Raw genomic sequence first — 6,788 nt, forward strand, 5'->3', positions numbered from 1 at the left:
ATGTCTCCAGTTCTCGCCTTCAAACAAGTGCCGAAGCATTGTTCGCAGCAAACTTGCCAACCTTCAACACAACATCGACCACAACACCACATAACTTTGCCATGGCAACCTCAGTAACGCATGTCAGATCATCGACATGGATACTCCCATCACACGTGGGAACACCACCCACCATATACACATCAAATACTCATGCGACTCAGCCTATGTTATCTACCTCAAACAGTGCAGGCAAGGATACCCTGAGGCACGGTATATTGGCGAGACAATGCAGATGCTGTGACAGCAGATGAATGGCAACGGCACAACAATTGCCAGACAGGAATGTTCCCTCCCAGTTGGTGAACACTTCAGCAGTCAAGGACATTCGCCTCTGATTTTTGGGTAAGCGTCCTCCAAGGCAGCCTTTGAGATACACGACAAAGCAGAATCGCCGAGCAGAAACTGATAGCCAAGTTTCGTACCCATGAACATGGCCTCAACCCTGACCTTATGTAAATGTGGCTCTACATGTGACCCCACCACACTGTTCTGTAACTGTAAAATCTTCCTTACTGTCCTGTTTTGACACCATCATCTTGATAACTTGTCATGATTTCTCTACCTTAATTAGTTTGTACAGTTTAAATAGAAACATAGAAGATAGGAGGAGGAGAAGGCCATTCAGCCCTTCAAATCTGCTCCGTCATTCATCATGATCATGGCTGATTGTTCAACTCAATAGTCTACTCCTGCTTTCTCCCCATAACCTTTGATTCCATTCGCCCCAACTGCTATATCTAGCCACCTCTTGAATGCATTCAATGTTTTGGCATCAACTACTTCCTGTGATAATTAATTCCACAGGCTCGCCACTCCTTGGATGAAGAAATATCTCCTCATCTCCGTGACCCCTGGTTCTTGACACACCCACAACTGGGAGCCTCCTCCCTGCATCTACCGTGTCTTGTCCTGTGAGAATTTTATAAGTCTCTAAGAGTTCCCCCTCATTCGTCTGAAGTCCAGGGAAAACAATCCTAACCTATTCAATCCCTCTTCGTATATTAGTTCCACCATCCCAAAATCAGCCTGGTAAACCCTTGCTGCACTCCCTTGAGAGCAAGAGCATACTTCCTCAGAAAATGATTACTTATTGCTTTTGTTGGACCCTTGGCATGCGACTCTTATATCTGTCATGTTATTCCAGTCATTTGGTTTGTCTCCAGCACCACCTTATTTTTAATTTTTTTTATAATTACATATCTGCCTCAATTAATCAGATTATACTTCATTCCTTTGCTTGCTATTCATCTGTTGACACTTTACTCACACCATCTGAAACTCTATCACTTGCAGAGACTTATTATTTGGCCTGTCGACACTCCACTCACGTCATTTGTATGATCTTTCTATCTCTCTCTGTTTATACATTCTGTGCCTGTGTGCTTCTCTTTCACCTCACCTGATGAAGGGGCACTGCTCTGAAAGCTTGTGTTTTATAGCTGTTGGATTATAACCTGGTGTTGTCTGAATTCTGATGTTGATTGGATTCTTCTCTGCATCTCACTCCCACGTATCTGTTAGTCTGTATATAAACACCGCCCCAAATAGAAACCAGTGATTAGTTTCCAGTCTGTAACTTACTACCGGGTCTCTGTTATTTTCTATATAAATCAACCCGAACCCATGATTAGGTTGCAGTCTGTAACTGACTCCTGAGTATCAGTTATTCGATGTGTAAAACTCTGTGAAACATTAGTTTAGGTTCCAGCCTGTAAGTCACTCCTGAGTATCTATCGTTCTGCACGTAAGCCACACTGAAACCTTCAATTCCAATACAGTCTATAAATCTCACCATGGCGCGTATTTATATATGTCATTGTTTTAGTCGAGATAGAAAGTTAAAACAGGCGGAGGAATTGCATTACTAATCAGGGAGAATATTACGTCTGCACTCAGAGAGGAACTACTGGAGGCCTCATCCACTGCGGCAATATGGATAGCCCTCTAAGATAAGTTGGTTTCAGTTACTCTTATAGGATTATACTATAGGCCTCTCAACAACCACCGAGACATTGATGAACAAATATGTGGGCACATTATGGAAAGGTGCAATAACAACAGGGTTGTCATTGTAGGTGCTCCAATATTGACTGGGACTCCCTTTGAACAAGAGGCTTAGACCGGGCAGGATATATTAGGTGCATCCAAAAGGGTTCCCTGAAAGAGTATGTGGATAGTCCATCTAGAGGAGGGGGCCATACTGGACGTTGTGTTGGCTAATGAGCTGGCCAAATGACTGACCTTTCAGTGGGAGAGTATTTTGGAAACAGTGATCACAACTCCTTCAGTTTTAAGACAGGTATGAACAAGGATAAGTCATGGCCTTATGGGAGGGTGCTAAATTGGGCAAGGCAAATTACTTTAGTATTAGGCAAGAGCTAGGGAGTCTTAACTGGGAGGAGCTGTTATCAGGCAAGTCCACATCTGAGATGTGAGAATAGCTTAAAAGCCTGCTGATGAGAGTTCAAGACCGGCATGGTCCAGTAAGAAGAAATGATAAGGATGGCAAGGTAGGAACCCCGGATACGGAGGGAGGTTGTCAATTTAGTTAAAGGATAAAAAAGGAAGCATATGCAAGATTTAATAAGCTAAAATCGGACAGGGCTCGTGAGGAATATCAGGAAAGCAGGGAATTATGACAGCAAGAAGGGGCCATGAAATGACTTTGGAAATAGGGTTAAAGAGAATCCGAAGGCATTCTATAGATACATTAAATATAAGAGGATATCAAGGGAGAACGTAGGACCACTCAAGGATAAAGGAGGGAACTTGTGCTTAGAGGCAGAGAATGTGGGTGATTTCCTAAATGAGTACTTTGCATTGGGATTCACCCAGGAGAATGATATGGAAGATATTTTATGGAGCATGCTAACATGCTGGAGCATTTTGAGATAAAGAAAGAGGTATTGTTGGATCTCTCAAAGAACATTAAGGTGATTAAATCTCCAGGACCCGATGGTGCCTACCCCAGGTGTTGTGAAAGGCAACAGACGAGATTTTTGGCACCTTGACCAAGATATTTGTATCCTTGCTAGCCTCTGGGGATGTCCTGGAGGACTGATGAGTAGCTAATTTTGTTCCTCTGTTCAAGACGAGAAATAGGGGTAATCCAGGATATTATATACCAGTGAATCTCACATCGATGGTTGAAAAGCTATTGGAGAGAATCATTTGAGATAGATTTACACAAATTTGGAAAACCACGGCATAGACAGTCAGCATGGCTCTGTGAAGGGCAGGTCATGTTTTACAAACTAGATTTTTTTTGAGGAGGCGACTGAGGTGATTGATGAGGGTAGTGCAGTGGATGTTGTTTACATGGATTTTAGTAAGGCTTTCAACAAGGTTCCTCTTGGTAGGTTCATCTAGAAGATTAAGATGCATGGGATCCACGGTGACTTGGCTGCGTGATTTCAGAAGTGGCTTGTCCATAGAAAACAGAGGGTGGTGGCTGAAGGGTGTTTTTCAGTCTGGGGGTTCGTGACTAGGGATCTGTACAGGGACCTCTGCTGTCTGTGACGTATATAAATGACTGAGATGAAAATGTAGATGGGTGGGTTAGTAAGTTTGCAGACAATACAAAGATTGGTGGAGTTGTCGATAGTAGAAAAGGTTGACAAAGGATACAGCTGGACATAGATCAGTTGCAGATATGGGCGGAGGAATGGCAGATGGAGTTTAATCTGGGTAATCGTGAGATGCTGCAATTTGGGAGATCAAATGTTAAGGAAACATCTATCATAAATGGCAAGTCTCTGAACAGCATTGACGTAAACAAAGATCTTGGGGTTCAAGTCCATAGCTCCATGAAATTGGCCACTCAAGTAGATAGGGTGATAAAGAAGGTATATGGCCTGCTTGCCTTTAGTGGTCGGGGAATTGAGTACAAGAGTCAGGATGTCATGTTACAGCTTTATAAGACTTTGGTTAGACCACATGTAGAATATTGCATTCACTTCTGGTCTCCATATTGCAGGAAGGATTTTGAGGCTTTGGAGAGGGTGCAGAAGAGGTTTACCAGGATGGTGCTTGGATTAGGGGGTAGGAGTTATAAGGAGAGGCTACAAAAAACTTGGTTTATTTAATTTTGAGCGGCAGAGGCTGAGGGGACATTTGATCGAAGTCTACAAAATTATGAGATGCGTAGCTAGGGTGGCTGGTCATAATCTTTTTCCCAGAGTTGAAATGTGTAATACAAAGAGGCATGCATCTGCAGTGAGAGGGGACATGTTCAAAGGCGACATGAAGGGCAATTTGTTTACAGAGAGTATTAGGAGTGTGGAACGTGCTGCCATTGTGGTGGTGGAAGCACATACGATAGGGGCATTCAAGAGACTTTTAGATATGCACATGAATATGCAAGGAATGGAAAGATATAGACCAAGGGCAGGCAGAAGGGATTAGTTTCACTTGCGTCATGTTTGGCACCACATCGTGGGCCGTAGGGCCCGTTCCTATGCTGTAATGGTCTATTTTCTAAAGATATAAACCCAGTGAGACGATCAATTGAATTCTAGTCTCTAAGTCAGTATAAGCTAAATGGTCGAATGTTATACTGGGAACAGGAACGGTAAACACTAACCGTTTCATTTCTGCTACTATCTGTTTCTCAAAAGAAAACGGACTATGCAATACTGTGATAAAAAGGTGTAGAGCTGGATGAACACAGCAGGCCAAGCAGCATCACAGGAGCAGGAAGGCTGACGTTTCGGGCCTAGACCCTTCATCAGAAATGGGGGAGGGGAAGGGGGTTCTGAAATAAATAGGGAGAGAGGGGGAGGCGGATAGAAGATGAATAGAGGAGAAGATAGGTGGAGAGGAAACAAACAGGTCAAAGAGGCGGGGATGGAGCCAGTAAAAGTGAGTATAGGTGGGGAGGTAGGGAGGAGATAGGTCAGTCCAGGGAGGACGGGCAGGTCAGTTGGGCGGGATGAGGTTAGTAGATAGGAAATGGGGGTGCGGCTTGAGGTGGGAGGAGGGGATCGGTGGGAGGAAGAGCAGGTTAGGGAGGCGGGGATGAGCTGGGCTGGTTTTGGGATGCGATAGGGGAAGGGGAGATTTTGAAGCTTGTGAAATCCACATTGATACCATTGAGCTGCAGGGTTCTCAAGCGGAATATGAGTTGCTGTTCCTGCAACCTTCGGGTGGCATTGTTGTGGCACTGCAGGAGGCCCAGGATGGACATGTCGTCTGAGGAATGGGAGGGGGAGTTGAAATGGTTCGCGACTGGGAGGTGCAGTTGTTTATTGCGAACCGAGTGTAGGTGTTCTGCAAAGCGGTCCCCAAGCCTCTGCTTGGTTTCCCCGATGTAGAGGAAGCCACACCGGGTACAGCGGATGCAGTATACCACATTGGCAGATGTGCAGGTGAACACCTGCTTGATGTGGAAGGTCTTCTTGGGGCCTGGGATGGGGGTGAAGGAGGAGGTATGGGGGCAGGCGTAGCATTTCTTGCAGTTGCAGGGAAAAGTGCCGGGTGTGGTGGGGCTGGAGGGGAGTGTGGAGCAGACAAGGGAGTCATGGAGAGAGTGGTCCCTCCGGAAATCAGATAAGGGTGGGGAGGGAAAAATGTCTTTGGTGGTGGCGTCGGATTGCAGATGGCAGAAGTGTCGGGGGATGATGCATTGGATCCGGAGGTTGGTGGGGTGGTACGTGAGGACGAGGAGGATTCTTTTTTGGTTGTTATTGCGGGGATGGGGTGTGAGGGATGAGTTGCGGGAAATGCGGTGATACAGTCATCAATGTAAGGGAGGAAGAGGTGGGGTTTAGGGCCAGTGTAGGTACGGGAGAGGGATTGTTCCACGTAATCTACAAAGAGGCAGGCATAGCTTGGGCCCATGCGGGCCCAACCAGTCCCCCTCCACTGACACCCTCATCCAATTAGCCGAACCCGTCCTCACCCTCAACAACTTCTATTTCAATTCCTCCCACTTCCTACAGACAAAGCGGGTGGCCATGGGTACCCGCATGGGCCCAAGCTATGCCTGCCTTTTTGTAGGTTACGTGGAACAATCTCCCTCCCATACCTACACTGGCCCGAAACCCCACCTCCTCCTCTGTTACATTGATGACTGTATCGGCGCCGCCTCGTGCTCCCACGAGGAGCTCGAACAGTTCATCCACTTCACCAACACCTTCCACCCCAACCTTAAGTTCACCTGGACCATCTCCAACACCTCTCTCACCTTCCTGGACCTCTCTGTCTCCATTTTGGGCAACCATCTAGAAACCGATATCCATTTCAAGCCCACCGACTCCCACAGCTACCTAGAATACACCTCCTCCCACCCACCTTCCTGCAAAAATGCCATCCGCTATTCCCAATTCTTTCGCCTCCGCCACATCTGCTCCCAGGATGATGCATTTCATCCCATACATCTCAGATGTCCTCGTTTTTCAAGGACCGCAACTTCCCCCCTCAGTGGTTGAGAATGCCCTCGACCATGTCTCCCGCATTTCCTGCAACTCATCCCTCACACCCCGTCCCCGCAATAACAACCAAAAAAGAATCCCCCTCATCCCCACGTACCACCCCACTAATCTCCGGATCCAATGAATCATTCTCCAACACTTCCGCCATCTGCAATCCGACCCCACCACCAAAGACATTTTTCCCTCCCCACCTTTATCAGCTTTCTGGAGGGACCACTCTCTCCATGACTCCCTTGTCCGCTCCACACTCCCCTCCAGCCCCACCACACCTGGCACTTTTCCCTGCAACCGCAGGAAGTGCTACAGCTGCCCCCA

This window comes from Rhincodon typus, chromosome 49 (assembly GCF_021869965.1).
Source record: "Rhincodon typus isolate 14 chromosome 49, sRhiTyp1.1, whole genome shotgun sequence".
NCBI lineage: Eukaryota > Metazoa > Chordata > Chondrichthyes > Orectolobiformes > Rhincodontidae > Rhincodon > Rhincodon typus.